The sequence below is a fragment of the Triticum aestivum genome, chromosome 6D, assembly GCF_018294505.1.
Source record: "Triticum aestivum cultivar Chinese Spring chromosome 6D, IWGSC CS RefSeq v2.1, whole genome shotgun sequence".
In the NCBI taxonomy this organism is placed as follows: domain Eukaryota; kingdom Viridiplantae; phylum Streptophyta; class Magnoliopsida; order Poales; family Poaceae; genus Triticum; species Triticum aestivum.
Window position 1 is genome coordinate 440,648,628 of NC_057811.1, and position 18,692 is coordinate 440,667,319.

Consider the following 18,692-nt stretch of genomic DNA (forward strand, 5'->3'; position numbering starts at 1 on the left):
ATCAAATAGTCCCACATCACATCAGTTCGTAACTTTACGTAAACCATTACGTGGATGTAGCATTGCTCAAATAAGAAACCTCCCCCGCCATCCGCGCGGCAAAATCACCTCCTTTTTACTAATCTTGATTCTATAATTTTTTAGATCAATATAATTGAGATTTGTATAGATAGCACACAGGAGCAAAACCAAGTGGTACGGTTAAGGGCATCCACAATGTGTAGCCAAATGTGAAAATAGCTTTTGGCATCGTGGGAACCATTGTGGACGGTGTTGCCAAAGCCAAAAAGATGGAACCGAAGCTCCCTGATTAATTGATTGAAGGAATAGAAAAATGCAACATCTCTCCTCTTTCTCCCATGCTTGGACGCATGTAGTATAGTATAGAGCACAGAGTCTACTCCCCTGTCCCTTCTATCACAAATCACAAAGCAGTGAGGCGTCAAATCACAAAAGCACGGACGAAGCAACCATCATTTCACTCTTCGCTGACTCCGCTTCTCCATCGTCTTCTTCGAGAAACCATCTCACCGCACTAGTAAAGGACTTCCTGGATGCAAATAAGGCGGTTGTCTCGCCTTGCAGGCGGCACTTGAGAACGACTTACCGTTGTCTCCCTCAATGGTGTTCTCCGTCGAATGCACTTCGCCAAACCACCCAAAAAAAGATATCGTCGACGTCACCGCAATGGGGAAGGAAGTCAAATATATTACTACCTCCATTTTTTTGTACACAAGGCCAGTATATCAAAATTACAATTTGCAAAGGGCCACTAACACTAATCGAGGAAAAATTGATGGGGTTAGCAACCAAGGACATTAATATCCCTTGCATGCATGCGGAAGTGAGAAGGTTGGTTTGCATGGCGCTGCATTAATCAAGCGATGAGGAGTGAGATGGTTAGCTCTTTGGTCTTTGGAGAAAAAAATACGCATTAATTGACACGTGAAACGAGGATTTGTATCGATTAAATACCGCGAAGGAAAACCCCGCCTTTCTTTTTTAACACTAGTACTCCTAGTACGTACGTACTTATCCTGTTTGGGTCTAGGCCTTGCATTGCCAAACTTCGCCACACATTTTTGCCAAGCTTGCCTAAAGTTTTCAAAATGAGAAGGAGGTACACTTGCGCACGGCTGTCGTGGTCGCACCGCACCCTCACACGGTCGCTCCTGCATGCCGCGGTCGCATCGCACCCTCACACAGTCGCTCCTGCACGCCGCAAACCCAACCAAGGGAACGGACCCTCACTGACACGTGATGTCGCATGTGAACAAACCAAACTCAGCCATCCTATCGCTCACACATAATTTTCGTTCATAGAGTATGTTTATCCAACTTCATGTTGGGGAGTATCCGTACGGCCCGTGCGGTGGTCTATTGAGGAAGAAGAAGAGGTGAGGAAGAAGGAAAGAAGGGTTAGGAGACGTAGGATATTCATCCAACCGCCTGAAATGGTAGACTGACCCAAGTCAGGCGACTTGCATAACAAATATATGTTTTTACACAGCAAAAGATCCATAAAAACAACAACATAAAGAAAAACTATCACTGCTCGCGGAAAGAGACGGCCTCGTCATCTTTGGCTGCCGGCGCGAACCAGCCGTTGCTGCCGACGTGTGTCTCCGCACCGTGGTTGTCCTCGGCCTCCAGCTACTCGTTCAAGCGGAACGTGCGGGCGCTCTGCACGGACGAGAGCACAGCTCGGTTCAAGTCGAGGACGTCCGCTTCCGCCTACAGGAGGGCCTCGATGGCAGCGGCATCCGTGCGCTCTGCGTCGAGTCGAGCCTCCGCCGCCCGGTTCATGTCCAGGACGTCCGGTTCCGCCTGCAGGAGGGCGTCGATGAGAGCGGCATCCGCGGGCTCTATGTCGAGTCGAGCCTCTGCCGCCCGGTTCAAGTCCAGGACGTCCGGTTCCGCCTGCAGGAGGACCTCGATGGCAGTGGCATCCGCGCGCTCCGCCTCAAGTTGAGCCTCCGCCGCCCGGTTCACATCCACGACATCCGGTTTCGCCTGCAGGAGAGCCTCGATGGCAGCGGCATGCGCGCGCTCCGCGTCGAGTTGAGCCTCTGCCTCCCGGTCCTCCTTTAGTATCGCCATGTTGAACCGCTGGTCCGCCTGCAACATGGGGGACTCGGACGCCGGCACGAAGTCGACGTCCATCGTCTCATACCTGTCGGGAGCCTTCTGCACCGCGACCTCCGCCATGAACATTGGATCGGCTTCCTCCTCCTCGTAGCTTGGCTCCAGAGAACTCGGGGATTGGCCCGCCACAAAGCGAGCTTGGGAACGGAGGTCTGTGGCGCCGACCGCCGCAGCGATTTCTGCGTGGCGCTCCGGCGTCAGCATCTTGTAGTAAGTGATCTTGCGGCGCACCATGGCTTTCCGGCGAACTAGGGGACGCTTGATGCGGGCTAGGGGATCGAAAGGTGGGGGAATGGGCTGGAGATTTGGTGTGGTTTTAGGGCAGTGGCTGGCGTAGGCCGAGCAGCGAAGGTTCTGGTGTGAATAGTGGTTCCGGTGACGACCAGTCAATCGGTTTTGACTATACATCGCTCTTGTCGCGTTCGCGTTGCAGCCCGGCACGCTGGACCCTCCATGTCGCTCACCGAATGGAACACGCTTCGTCTTGCATTTTCGCTCGCTTGTGGGACCACAGTAACCCACGTCCCTCCCCCTCCCCCGCCCGCGTCATTTATTATACCACCACTCCCTCCGTTTTATGCGGAGTAAATAAAAATAGAGGGAGTATACTACGGATGAGGATCCCCTGACGTGGCCGAACCCATTGAGTAACTAACATGCGGGGCCTAGCAAGCATGGGGTCCGCCAGTAAGTGACCGAAAGGGAGGGTAAGGCAGGGATACCTACGTCAGAGGATCCACTTCCACTATACTACTTTGACCAAATGTTAGAGTAATAATATATGACATGCAACTTACACAAATGTTAGAGTAATAATATATGACATGCAACTTACACAAAGCATACAGGGTCTAATGCGTTTTTCGAGGCTAACTTTGACCAAATGTTAGAGTAATAATATATGACATGCAACTTACACAAAGCATACGGTCAAATTCGTATGTGAAAGGAGTTTCCAATGATATAATTTTCACATTATACATCTCATGTACTATTAATCTTGTCAATAGTCAAATTGGAAACCATCTCGAGTACAAATCTAGGAGTACGTACGAATATAACAATATTGATTGGGCGTTGTTGAATGTTGATACCTTTTTGATCAAAGTAGAGATACTTTGACTACACATAAAACTTATATGTAAACTAGAAAGGATAGGGGGAGTATATTGTACGTTCAAAAACGAAACGAACATTGAATACCCTTTATATATGATTTGCGGATGCTATGATCACCGGTTCAAAATTTTGAATCCGCCTTAGGTATCACGTGCCCCCACTCGTTCCCTCTTGATTTCATCTCGGGGTCCGGAGATCTATTGAAAGAGGACTAGGGTGGGTACATGCGAATGATACTCGGTGGAATGTTCAAATGAGCATGCGGGAGGATGGACTCGACTGGAGGGCGACATGATCGATGGAGAAGAGGGTTGGAGAGGAATGAGAAATAAGCAAACGCCACATGATTATACTTGAACGGCTCAAATAAACAATAAGTTGTCTCGCTTGGCCTACATAGTGAAAGGCCTAATGTGCAACGCGGAGCACTGACGCTCGAATATGGCCGGGAAAACAGGGAAACCGACATGTGGGGCACACCCGTCGGGACGACGTAGCGTAGACTAGTCCAATGGAGGAGCTGGCCCACGACCTCCTCGCCACCAACAACCGTTCATGTGGGTCGTTGGGGCCAACAACAGGGTGCAGCTCCAGCACCGCCTCTGGACACGGCGACCGCGGTGAGCGACACGCTCATATCGTCGGTAGACACGGTCAGTTTCAGTGTGCCGAGGGCGGCGTTAGTGTTGTGGCACGACCAACGGTATGTTTGGTTTGTGCCCAAGGTTTCCCCATCAAAGCATTGGGTAGCCAAAATTTTGGTTGAGGTATTGGTTGCCCATGATTTGGCCGACATTGGCAAGAAAAATGAACTAGAGTTGGCTAGAGTTCATTGGCATGCCAAAGAAATGGCAACCATCCAAACAAAGACCAATCTTTGGGTCATGACCAAAATTTTGGTTGAGGTATTGGTTGCCCATGATTTGGCCAACATTGGCAAGAAAAATGAACTAGAGTTGGCTAGAGTTCACTGGCATGCCAAAAAAATGGCAACCATCCAAACAAAGACCAATCTTTGGGTCATGATCAAAATTTTGGTAAGGTGCACTTTGGCCACAATCCAAACACACCCCAACACCCGGCACGTCGAGGATGCACGGGGTGCCGCGACGCGTCCGCGGAGTGGTGTAGCGCGGCCAACTGCATCCTCTGGACCTGAGACCATGCCGGGTCGTGTTGCTTTTTCAATGACATGCGGGGATCGCACGTGAGCAAAGGGCATCTCCAACGTTGCCACGACCGCAGCTGACTACCCTGGCACACCAAAACCCTCGTCCCTCGCTCCGTCGCACGGTGCGTTCCCAGCCGGTGCCAGCTGCCGCATTCATGCCGTCCGTTCGTATGTCGTCGTTAAGAGGCTCGGTGCCCGAGGAACCAACTCCGGCGACTTAATGAGTAAGGTGGCGTGACACCAAATGAACTCTAGCATCAAGGTGGCGTGTCATGCAAGAAAATGGAGATATGCAGTGCGTAAGTGAGTCGTGCACTTCGATGGCACCTAGTACTACGCAATATGTTTTCTCCTCGATGGCACGTGAATAGTGCACGTACTCAATGACAGAGCACGGGATGGTAGCCATGGACATGGTCGGCCCTTTTTGAAGAGAGTACTAATAAATAACTTTGATGTGTCCCGTCAACTCGCAAAACGACGAGAAGCTTGCTTACTACGCCTTCTCCCTCGCCAACGCGTGCACGGTGGCTCGCAGCACGAGGAGAAACTTTTGCTTACAAGCGGTGGACGTGCAGCAGTTCCTTTGGTGTCAGATTGCCAAAAGTATTACTGTAGTACCATAATTATTGTTCGACTTCTGGAAGAGGAGAAGAGCCAAGCGCAAGGTCACCTACTAACCTAGTACAGTACTACTATAGACAAAGTTGGTCCACCTTTTTAGAGCATGGTTAATTAATATAGGCGGATCTTGCAGCGGCACATCATTTAGAGCAAGTACTCTCTTCGTAGGAACAAAGGAAGTGAAACAAAAGTTGGAGTGGATGCTAGATTGCCAATTAAAACATGATTACATAGGAAAAATCCTATAGCATTCTATCCTATGAATCAAACGACCAATGTAGGAAAATTATGAGGGGGGTCTCTCCAACAGTGTTCCTTGGCTCGCACCTAGCATCACGGTGGTCGAACTTGGAGTCATTCATCTGGTACACGTGGCATCTCAGATCTGGACACAAGGAGACGCGACCTCTCACTTCCTCCGCCATTTGAAGCGGCGCGCCGGTGGAGGGCTAGCATACTCCAATATTAGGTTGGCTCTATGTGATGTGGCAACTTCATATACTAACCGGATGCTGGCTATACTACTACGGTACTCACACTCCAAGAAGTGGCATGAAAACCATTCATAAATTGAGTCTATGACATGCATTCGCAACTGAAATGTACCATTCATTAAATACAACAAGTCATCAACACACAACGACAACGAGGATACATGTTGGATTATAGATTATTTTCCAACAAAATGGAGATATGCAATGGAGATTATTTCCAACGACGCGGGAAATCTAGCATCAAGGTGGTGTGTCATGCAAGAAAATGGAGATATGTTGTGTGTAAGTGAGTCGTGCACTTCAATGGCACCTAGTACTACGCAATATTTGTTTCTCCTCGATGGCACGTGAAGAGTGCACGTACTCAATGATAGAGCATGGGATGGTAGCCATGGACATGGTCGGCCCTTTTCGACGAGATTACTAATAAATAACTTTGATGTGTCCCGTCAACTCGCAGAATGACGAGAAGCTTGCTTACTACGCCTTCCCCCTCGCCAATGCGTGCGCGGTGGCTCGCAGCACGAGGAGAAACTTTTGCTTACAAGCGGTGGACGTGCAGCAGTTCATTTGGTGTCAGATTGCCACAAGTATTACTGTAGTACCATAATTATTGTTCGACTTCCGGAAGAGGAGAAGAGCCAAGCGCAAGGTCACCTACTAACCTAGTACAGTACTACTATAGCCAAAGTTGGTCCACCTTTTTAGAGCATGGTTAATTAATATAGGCGGCTCTTGCAACGGCACATCATTTAGAGCAAGTACTCTCTTCGTAGGAACAAAGGAAGTGAAACAAAAGTTGTTGTGGATGCTAGATTGCCAATTAAAACATGATTACATAGGAAAAATCCTATAGCATTCTATCCTATGAATCAAACGACCAATGTAGGAAAATTATGAGGGGGGTCTCCCCAACAGTGTTCCTTGGCTCGCACCTAGCATCACGGTGGTCGAACTTGGAGTCATTCATCTGGTACACGTGGCATCTCAGATCTGGACACAAGGAGACGCGACCTCTCACTTCCTCCGCCATTTGAAGCGGCGCGCCGGTGGAGGGCTAGCATACTCCAATATTAGGTTGGCTCTATGTGATGTGGCAACTTCATATACTAACCAGATGCTGGCTATACTACTACGGTACTCACACTCCAAGAAGTGACACGAAAACCATTCATAAATTGAGTCTATGACATGCATTCGCAACTGAAATGTACCATTCATTAAATACAACAAGTCATCAACACACAACGACAACGAGGATACATGTTGGATTATAGATTATTTCCAACAAAATGGAGATATGCAATGGAGATTATTTCCAACGACGCGGGAAATCTAGCATCAAGGTGGTGTGTCATGCAAGAAAATGGAGATATGTTGTGTGTAAGTGAGTCGTGCACTTCAATGGCACCTAGTACTACGCAATATTTGTTTCTCCTCGATGGCACGTGAAGAGTGCACGTACTCAATGATAGAGCATGGGATGGTAGCCATGGACATGGTCGGCCCTTTTCGACGAGATTACTAATAAATAACTTTGATGTGTCCCGTCAACTCGCAGAATGACGAGAAGCTTGCTTACTACGCCTTCTCCCTCGCCAATGCATGCACGGTGGCTCGCAGCACGAGGAGAAACTTTTGCTTACAAGCGGTGGACGTGCAGCAGTTCCTTTGGTGTCAGATTGCCAAAAGTATTACTGTAGTACCATAATTATTGTTCGACTTCCGGAAGATTAGAAGAGCCAAGCGCAAGGTCACCTACTAACCTAGTACAGTACTACTATAGCCAAAGTTGGTCCACCTTTTTAGAGCATGGTTAATTAATATAGGCGGCTCTTGCAGCGGCACATCATTTAGAGCAAGTACTCTCTTCGTAGGAACAAAGGAAGTGAAACAAAAGTTGGAGTGGATGCTAGATTGCCAATTAAAACATGATTACATAGGAAAAATCCTATAGCATTCTATCCTATGAATCAAACGACCAATGTAGGAAAATTATGAGGGGGGTCTCTCCAACAGTGTCCCTTGGCTCGCACCTAGCATCACGGTGGTCGAACTTGGAGTCATTCATCTGGTACACGTGGCATCTCAGATCTGGACACAAGGAGACGCGACCTCTCACTTCCTCCGCCATTTGAAGCGGCGCGCCGGTGGAGGGCTAGCATACTCCAATATTAGGTTGGCTCTATGTGATGTGGCAACTTCATATACTAACCGGATGCTGGCTATACTACTACGGTACTCACACTCCAAGAAGTGACACGAAAACCATTCATAAATTGAGTCTATGACATGCATTCGCAACTGAAATGTACCATTCATTAAATACAACAAGTCATCAACACACAACGACAACGAGGATACATGTTGGATTATAGATTATTTTCCAACAAAATGGAGATATGCAATGGAGATTATTTCCAACGACGCGGGAAATCTAGCATCAAGGTGGTGTGTCATGCAAGAAAATGGAGATATGTTGTGTGTAAGTGAGTCGTGCACTTCAATGGCACCTAGTACTACGCAATATTTGTTTCTCCTCGATGGCACGTGAAGAGTGCACGTACTCAATGATAGAGCATGGGATGGTAGCCATGGACATGGTCGGCCCTTTTCGACGAGATTACTAATAAATAACTTTGATGTGTCCCGTCAACTCGCAGAATGACGAGAAGCTTGCTTACTACGCCTTCTCCCTCGCCAATGCGTGCGCGGTGGCTCGCAGCACGAGGAGAAACTTTTGCTTACAAGCGGTGGACGTGCAGCAGTTCATTTGGTGTCAGATTGCCAGAAGTACTACTGTAGTACCATCATTATTGTTCGACTTCCGGAAGAGGAGAAGAGCCAAGCGCAAGGTCACCTACTAACCTAGTATAGTACTACTATAGCCAAAGCTGGTCCACCTTTTTAGAGCATGGTTAATAAATATAGGCGGCTCTTGCAGCGGCACATCATTTAGAGCAAGTACTCTCTTCATAGGAACAAAGGAAGTGAAACAAAAGTTGGAGTGGATGCTAGATTTCCAATTAAAGGGAAACTTGCTAACCCGCATGCATGTGGATAAAACAATTATAATTACGGTGGAAGACAAACGTACCGAAACTACGAGATCCCATGCAAAAACAGTGCCACGAGTGGTGGCAGCAAACACAAGATCCTCGTATTCAATTGCATCATAGTACACATCCGTGTATAGAAACTGATTTTTGAGCAATATCCATCCAGTCGAACCATGAAGGACGGCAACAAGCTTGTCGAAGATAGCAACAACTTGATAGTTCTTGTAATTCCAAGAGCGGTTGGGAACTCGAAAAATTGCTATCTTCAGTAGATGACAGTCACCATGATCGTATTTGAACGTACGTAGATCATCTGTGTGCTCAACCTCAGGGCACTCGGAGATTTTTTGAAGTGGAATCCGCTGACGAGTGTACACATTCACAAGTTCCCACTCGCAATTGTACCCAATATAAACAACCCAATCTCCTTTGCGCCAGCCCAGGACATACCCTTAAGCGATGGCATCTTGACATCACATATATCATTATCAAGCGGCATCAACTTGCACAAGGCGAGGCCTCCGTCGTCCGCGCCCATGCGAACAGGCTTATATCGAAGAAGATAAGGGAGATCAAACCGCTCCTGGACCCTTGGGTTCCTTGTAATGATGTTATTATTTGAGTCAAGAATGGTCTTGAACGAACCTGCCATGCTAGCCGAGGTGATGACGTCGCACCGATCAACGAGTTCCCCCACCACGTCATCTTTTAGATCGGGGCAAGAATAATGGGGTCGTTTCCGGCTTGTTCCCTCCATGGAGAAGACGATCGAACAATGGCAGAAGGAAGGGTGAAGGCAAATGGAGGAGGGAGGAAGAGCGTGCGACAACAGTTCCAAATCAAGAGGGAAAGGCGAAGAGTCCATGGACGGTTGCCAGTTTGCCACGGTACACGAAGAGGCACCCCGGCCTACACGTCCTTTCAGAAATTGTACAAAAGGACTCGCCGTTGTCTCACTGGGATGTTGGAACGGGACCACATGTCAACGAAACATGGTGTGTAATTTCTCGTGGAAAATGCGATCTGGCCGCGTTGGCCCGAGGTGCCGCATTATTTCTTGACTTTATTTTTTTAATGGCGTGCCGTTCAGTTTTGAAGCACGACTAACTCGTACTGTTTGCAGAGAAAATATAAACTACTCTACCACTACTCCACCTCTAGTACTAGTAGTATAAAAAAGATATATAGGCTGGAGCTTCAGAGCTTTCTTGCTAAGGGCTGCCCACTGGCTTCTAACACTATCACCCTCTCTCCAGATCTAAAAAAGACGGCCTCTCTCTCCCTCCTCACCGGTGGTCACAGATCCGCCGGGGAAGAAAAGGACGTGCAGTGTTGACGCACTCGTCGTCAGCGAGCGAGGTCACACACTAACGACAAGGCCGTCCTCTCAGACCTAGCGCCCGCGCGGGATGGCCTCGGTCCCCAAGCTCGTTGTCGTAGTGCGTGTGGAGGACGATGACCACGAGCAAAGCCACTTCCCGCCGACCCTCAGGTATGCTACCTCTTTTCGAACCATACCCTTATTCTATTTCCCCATCTGCCATGTCGCTGCATGTGGATCTTTTTCCACTCCACCATCTTCCCAATTTGCTATCCTCTGCTCTGCTGGTCACGCAGACGAAAACCTTAATTTGCACTATTAAAGGAAACCCTACTTCATGCAGACTAATCCATGTCTGGGTTGAATAAGGAAAGGAAGGGAGACTGTACTGTCCAAGAGAGTAGGCATCGAACCCGCATCTAGGCTGAGAAGGGGAAAATCAGTAGCTAAGGAACGAGTCTAATGTCTCTTGGTTGAAGAAGGGTAGAAAGGCATGACAACGCAATAGAGAATGACCAGGTCGATCGGTTTGTTCTCCTCACATAGGAAAAAGGTGGCTAAACATAACAAAAATGAGACGTAATCCACATATGCTGCCTGGATATTTGTTGCTCTGGGCAACCATACCTCCCTCACCACTCTATGCCTCCGTGGAGGTACATCGTACTGGTGCGCCCACTGTCCGAATGGGCCTCGCATGCTCTTAGTCTAACTTTTTTGCTGTTAGTATAACGCCAGCAGTCAAGTCAAGCAATGCTACTGCTAAAGTGATGCCACATTTAACTAATGCCGCACTCAGTCTAATGCCACCGATAAATTTAAGCAATGCCATTTAATGTCACTGGATTATTTCAGGGTTAGCTGTTGATTGTGGATGTATTAAAGATTTTTCAACTAAGGCATTCTAATGATGTTGCACAGCCAGTATACCAACGATGAAACTTGTTACTACCTTCAGATTTTTGCACTGTTAATGCTTATAGATTACATACCTCACTTTCATTAGATAAGTTAATTTTTTTGTACAGTGTCACCAAAATGCCAAGGCGCTAATGTCATTTTATTTTGGTTAAACTGCACAAAAAATACCTGACATCATGATGTAATGTTCATTATGTTATCGGAGGAGGTCTGTAAGTTTGTCTCTAATGCCTGTCGACTACATACCTGACATCATGATGTAATGTTAAGTCATTTCCTTTTGTACAGTGTCACTGAATTGTCAAGGCGGTGATGGCATTTTATTTTAGTTGAACTGCACAAAATATGCTTAAAAGAAGAGGAAAGGTCAGGAATCGATCATTCTTTCAGAAAGAACTATATATGCCTTTCTGACATCAGCTTCAGAAACAGTCTTGCTACCTTTTCCCATTAAGAAATTGGAATGCTTATATTTGTGAGTCCATGCTTCAACTAGTGCCACTTTTATAGTAATCACACTTTCAATATCTATGCAAACAGGGATGCTCGAGTTTAGTGGAACTGCACAAAAAGTCCAACTGGTTCAACATTAGGAGCATGTTTTCTCCCAAACCTTTATATCTAATTGGTGGCACTATGAGCTGTTCATTAAGAAGGTACATGGTTTGCTACTATCTTGCTACTCTTTTTGTACTGTCATTAGATAGAAATACTAGTGGTTTGCATGTGAATTTATTGGCAGGGTGGACCTACATTGGAGGTGTAGGACATGATTCAATGACTGGATGCTCAATTTCGGTTGTATCGATTTCACCTCTTCCATCACTACGAACATGGATATCCTTGGTCTGATGAAGAATAGACGCTATATTTCTACTCTGAACAAGCAAATCAATTCAGTATGAAATTGTCCAGGGCAAAACATGACTGTATCAAATTGTCCAGTGCAAAACATGACAGATCTAAGCGGAAGAGACATGTTTAAACCAAAAATAAAAGGTGGGGTATATGTTTACTAGCTGCTTGATATTTGTGCGGACAGAGATGTCTGCCCGTTGCTATTTAGCAAACACACAAAGTGACCGCAATTTTGGTTGAACTGCACAAGAGAATAGTATAGTCACTGCATGCAGTGCCATTTGAAAATAGACACAGAAAGATTGGATAGTCACTTCATGGATTGCAGAAAAGTAGTACTGTACTATTTATTGGCCAACACTAGGTGCTTCATTGCTTTGGTCTGATTATACAATGGGCATCATTTTGCCTAAGTTAAAGTTTGTATTCCGAAAATAGTCTCGTCGTGTGATCAAGAGAAGACCAAATCATATTGCAGTGGATGTTCCTCCATCATGTGTGGTTCATTCCCATGGTTCCAACTATTGGTGAAACCACTTACGTTTGCAAGAGGAATTGTAGACTTCACAAACAAATTTGTCATTCAGTCTGTACTGAATGTTGGCAAGAGAAGCATCCATGTTAGTAGGAAGAACATATGTTTTTTCTAGATCTTTGCTTTTGGAGCTACATATTTGTATATGATCTGTGAATCATTGAGATGCATTAACATGTTGATCTTATGTATGGGAATTGTACTAGTTGGTTTTAGTTGTGGCTGATCTTTGCTTTTGGAGCTACATATTTGTATATGATCTATGAATCATTGAGATGCATTAACAGTTCCTTATATCTGTTCGCTCAGTGTTTATAAGTTACCGATCGATCACTAGCTAGCCTACTAAAGCGCTCCTGGCTGTTTTAGTTGCGACGCAAGATCCAAAGTGGCAGTTTTTTGAATAAAAATGCCTACCTCTGAAGAAACTGACAAGCTGCTCTGAAGAAAATGCCATGTGAATCTGAAGAAACTGCTAGCAAAAAGTTCGCAAATGCCTTATCTCCCAGCTAAAGTTCATCAATTAATGCCCTCGGATGCGACTCGTTGCATGCTACTCCGCGTACTGGCTGCGAGCGATTTTGAGTGCCCGCATGTAGCCAGCCGTAATTAAGGCAGCTAACTGATGCGAAAAAAGATGCGCTTTAATTGTTGCGGGCCTTTTAAATCCGTGGAATCATTATTCACAAGGAGGGAGATGATTCGAGTGCACTTGTTTGACCGTAATGCCGGCGTGCGACCCAACACGGACGGGACGGGACGACACAGTCAGAATTTCAGTTTCTCTAGTTTTCCACGGCAAGCTGGCGCGCTAAGCCATGCCTGCTTCATTATGCATTGAATTCCGATGACCGTCGTGCTACCTTCCGCTTATAAGTACTGTTTCTCGGCCTTCTATGGTGGCACTGTGACCCAACTCGCCATATCCTCATAAGCCCCCACCGGCCCGACGTTGCTCACCACTTATTCTCGCCCTCGCCACGTCCGCCATGCCCTCGCCCGTCCACGATAGGCGTGGCCGGAGGCGGTCACCGCCGGAACTAGTATTCGGTTTTTCACCGGAAGGCAGACGGAGGGAGGAGGCATTCTATCGGTCTTTAGATGGCAATGCGGAGACAGAGGACTTGTTGGAGCGCGACCGCCTGGCGGAGGAGCAGAAGTTGTTGGAGCGCGACGGCTTGGCGGATGAGCAGCGTATCGCCGATTTGCGCCGCCAGCGGGACATGGAGCAGCAGCGCACCGACGCTCTGAGTCGCGAGCAGAGCGCCCGCACGTGGGCCGACTACGTGGAGGCCGGCGCCCGGCAAATAGCCCTGGAGGCTGTCGGGCACGCATGCGTTCGCGACACCAATTTTTACTACCAGCTCGTCAAGTGGGTTTCCCACTAAGAAGCCGAAGCTTCGGTGGACCACGCCGGCATGGAAAGGGCCAACGCGCGCGGGCAACGCGCCCTATCGCACCTCTGGCAAGTCTGAGGCGAGGCGGAGGACGCCGGTGCCGGCGTTTAGCGTGTACCGCAGATGGCGGCCGGCATCGTCTAGTTAGCTAAGAGTAAGTTAGTACTTGTACGCTACTAGAGTATTAGTGGAAGTAGATAGTTAACTTGGCTATGATGGATGTCAACGTGGAAGTTCAGTACTCTATATGTGGATCAGACCTGTTACTTTGCTCTGAATGTTGAACTTTCCGTTTGAACATATGGAATGGGCTGTTATTTTTTTAAATGGGATGTATTTGTCCTCCACGGGTTTAGAGGCTGACTTGTGGGCCTACCAAGTTGACGCGTACACAACCAGGAGATAATTGTACGTGGAGAGGATGACAGCAGGGACCCGCCAAGGTCATGGCAGTACGCAAGCAAAGTGCCTCCTTATTTCAATCCAATAAAAAAATGGCTCCTCGTAATGGATTTCTGACATCTGGGTCCCATGCCATTGTCAACGTAGTCAATAAACGAGAGAGTTGCACAACGAGCGGCTGACATCAGGGACCCAGCAGCTCGCCCAGCTATTTTTGTTTTGGGTTAATTTGATAAATGCCACTCCAAATCTGGTGTTTCTAAGAAATGCCATTGCAATTTCCAAACTTTGAAAAATGCCATTTCATGCCATCCCCAGTGGCATTTTTCGAAGTCTGGAGTGGCGTTTTTCAAAGTTTGCAAAAATTGCAGTGGCGTTTTCCAAAGTTTGCAAAAATTGCAGTGGCATTTTTCAAAGTTTGTAAATTGCAGTGGCATTTTTATGAATCGCCATATTTGTTGTGGAATTTATCTAATTTGTTTTTGAGACGGAAGCAGGGTGTCAACTGGGCTGTGAGGGGCCTCTGGCATGTCTAGACAGCCTTCTCTTTTATGTTTACCACAGACCAGCCCAGTAGTTTTTTTTTCTGAAAATGGCTAGCCCAATTTTTTGTGATTTGGCAAGTAAGTCGCTTTGTCAGGCATATTGGGCTGCAAATCTTTCAAGATGAGGAGAGCTTCACTCGGCTGGACGAGAAAATGGCCTATCAGTAATGAGAAATGGGTTGTACATTTTTAAAACACATCAAACCGACAATTACTTCCAAATTTCTTTTTTTCATTTCAAGATTTTAAATTGCATTAATTTTTATGCGTGGACAATTTGTTGGATTTTATATTGATATACATTTATTTTTAAAATCAGTTTGAATATGACTCGCAATTTCGGGATTAAAAACAGTTCGGACCGCACCAAAATATGCAACATTTCGTATAATTTTTTAACCGTGGCCACAATATGGGCTGTAATGCTAACAAAAAGAATATGGCCTCCAAAAAACCTTCAGAATTAGCAAATGGGCTGTAAATTATTAGAAATAATGGCAGATGGGTTCTATGCTATGTTCCACAGATTTGAGGCTTTCCTAAAAAACAGGTTGACGCACAAGCAGTGACTGTTGGATGTCCATCCAACGGCCGTCGTGCATCTTCAATCTCTGCTCTTCCTGCTCCAGCCGCTCAAACAAGCGTCGGCGGGACTGCCTGCTCCCTCCTCCCCGCGGCCGGCTGTGCTGCCGCGCAGGCTTCACCGCCCCACCGTACTCCCATCGCTGGCCTAGCCATCCCTCTACTCACCCACACCTGTTGTTATTCTCCGGCGACGACAGACGAACCAGTAAACCCTCGTATAGTCGTACTCCCCTCCGCGTGGGAAACAACTATCGAGTCTTCCCTGCCTCCGTGTCGTTCCCTTCCTAGGCCTCGCCGTCGTCCACCGCCCTGGTGCTCCCGGCGTGGCCTGGTTAACGTGGTCAACGACCGACATGCATCTGAAGTGGACTGTACGTGGAGAGGCTGACAGCTGGGTCCACGGCCGCACGCAAGGAAATGCCTCCTTATTACACGCAAAATAATGATTCCTCCACCTGACATCTGGGACCCACCGAAAGGGCCTCTGTATTTCACGAAAAAAATGTTACCGCCGCTGACAGCTCGGACCCACCAGCTATATCTTCACACGCAAGGAAATGCGTCCTTATTACGCACAAAAAACTAATACTCCCCCTGCTAGCTGGGACCCAGTATAGTGGCAGGCTGACTTGTGGGCCTACTAAGTTGACGGGGACGGAGGGCTTTGTCAACTTAGTCAATATGCACGATTCTAGCTCTAGTGACCCTATGATGTCCATCCAACGGCAGTAGTGCTTCTTCAACCTCTGGTCTTGTTCCTCCAGCCGCCCAAAGCAGCGCTGGTCGTGTCGCATGCTCCTGCCTCCCGTGGCCGGCTGTGCTGCCGCGGAGAACTCACCGCCCCCTACTATTCCCACCGCTGGCCAGGCCCTGCGGCGACGGCAGCCTCACACCGCAGCCAAACCAGTGAACCCTCGTACTCCTCTCCGCATGGGCTTCCACTGCCGCGTCTTCCCCAGCTCCGCGTCATCCCCTTCCTAGGCCTCGCCGTCGTCCACCGCCCTAGTGCTCTCGGTGCGGCGTGGTCAACGTGGTCAAGGAACGGCTTCCATCGGACGTGGACTGTACATGGAGAGGCTGACAGCTGGTCCACAGCCGCAGCAAGGAAGTGCCTCCTTATTACGCGCAGAATAATTATTCCTCCACCTGACAGCGGGGACCCATCGGACGGGCCACCGTATTTCGCGAAAAAAAACGTTTCCCCCTGACTGCGGGGAACCACCAGCTACATCTTCACATGCAAGGAAGTGCGCCTGGGCAAAAAAAAACGATTCGCCCCCCTGACTGCTGGGACACACCAGCTGCATCTTCGCAGGCAAGGAAGTGCCTGACAGTCGGGACCCACCTGGTCGAAGCGTACGTAGCATTGTCATTCTGGTCGCGAACGTGTACGTACATACTGGTCGATGTAGAGGCGCGCACATGTCGTAGTAGAGGTGCGCACGAAGCATGTACACGTACGTACAACAGCCAGTGTGCAAGAAAGAAACTACGGCCACGTACGTACATACAGGCAGGGTCTCGAACGCCTACTCGCGCATACGTACGGCCAGGGCTCGTGTACATGGCTGGGTCGGAACGGAGAAACATCGTCGTCGTCGTGTTCATGGGGAGCCAACCGGCTCGGTCGGAACGGAATGCGTCGTCGTGTTCATCGGGAGGGCTTGGACAGAACAGCCGATGGAAACGAGGCCTGGCGTACCGCAGAACGGAGGAAACGGCCTTGTGGTCGACCGGCCACGTTTGAAACGGGATCCTGTTTATCGGGAGGGGTCTGGTGTACCGCAAAACGGAGGAAACTGACCTCCTACAGTCGAAACGGGGGTCCTGTTGATCGGGAGGGGTGTGGCGTACCGCAAAACGGAGGAAACGGACTTGTGTTGGAGCGCTACGGTCGAAACGGGGGTCCTGTTCATCGGGAGGGGTGTGGCGTACCGCAAAACGGGACTCCACGGGATACTGTTCATCTCCACCGTCGACCCCCTCCAGCCTCCACGGGCTACTGTTCATCCACCGTCGACCTCCTCCAGCCTCCACCTGCGACTGTTCATCCACGGGCTCCTGTTCATCCAGCCTCCACCACGCGCTACTCCACCGGCTACTGTTCAACCAGCCCTCTCCACGGGCTCCTGTTCAACCACCCCTCCACGGGCTACTGTTCATCCAGCCCTCCACCGTCTACTGTTCATTCTGGCCTCCACGGGGTGGTCCTGTTCATCCTGCCCTCCACAGGTTCCTGTTCATCCAGCCCCAACCGGCTCGATCGATCGGGGTCCTGTTCATCCAGAGGCAACACCACGGGGTCCTGTTCATCCACCCCCACCGGGAACTGTTCATCCAAACCCCCCAGCAATGCTCACTGTTCATCCAGAGGCAGCATTGATCGGCTTCAGTTAGCAGCAGTAGCGAAGGAATCGCTCGATCGGGTTCAGTTAACAGCCATCGATCGATCGCTCGGGTTCAGTAACGCGTAGCCTACAGTGCAATCACTCGGGTTCAGTTAGAGCCCAACGCCTCGCTCGGGTTCAGTTAGAGCCCAACGCCTCGCACCCACGCGCGTGCGTGTACGAGAGAAATGCGCATCGCTCGGCCCCGACCACCCACCGTAACCGGGAACACCCCGATATTTTCCTCGCCCTTGCTTCTACCACGGTTTTTTCCGTCATGGATGGCCGAAAGAATGTCATGCAGCTGCGTCTCCGGCCTGCCCAGGACGAAAAGCCCATTTTCTGTCATGATTTTTTGTCATAGAAGTAGGACCCCACCACATCTATGATGATACCGGGTTTTGTCACAATTATCGTCATAGAAGTGTCATAAGTATGACAGGAAAAAAATTTGTTCGGCCCAAAATGTCACGGATGTGTCTTTTTTGTAGTGTTAAGGCCGGAAAGGCTGAGGAAGAGATAGGCGTGGGGGAGAAAGACGGGTCTGTACCCCTTTATAAAGGCAAGGAATATCGAACGCCTCCTCATGGGTCTTAAAACTCGCCTATTCCCAAGGGATCGTGCAAACGACACTATTGGATTACCCACGCCCATATTAATAGGAATCCCGTGATACGGGGGCACGATCTCTGCTTTGACAAGATGTGCCAATAAAAACCATGTCTCGTAACGTGGAGCGAGAGGCTAAAAAGGGTTTGAAATAATGACCGGGCAGGGACGTAATGTCTCGCTAAAAAAGTTGTCAGTAGATGGGACTTGTGAAATATTATACTCTTTGCGGCTGTGTGTGTGGTGCCTGTTTTGCAGAGCCGGACACGTTTTCTGTGTTCGAGGACTACTTTGAAGTGTTCGGAGGAGGAACCCGCCTTGCAATGCCGAAGACAATCTGCGCGCCAGACACATCGTCATTGAAGCCTGGTTCAGGGGCTACTGAGGGAGTCCTAGATTAAGGGGTCCTCGGGCGTCCGGGCTGTATGACGTGGGCTGGACTAATGGGCCATGAAGATACAAGACAGAAGACTTCTTCCCGTGTCCGGATGGGACTCTCCTTTGCATGGATGGCAAGCTT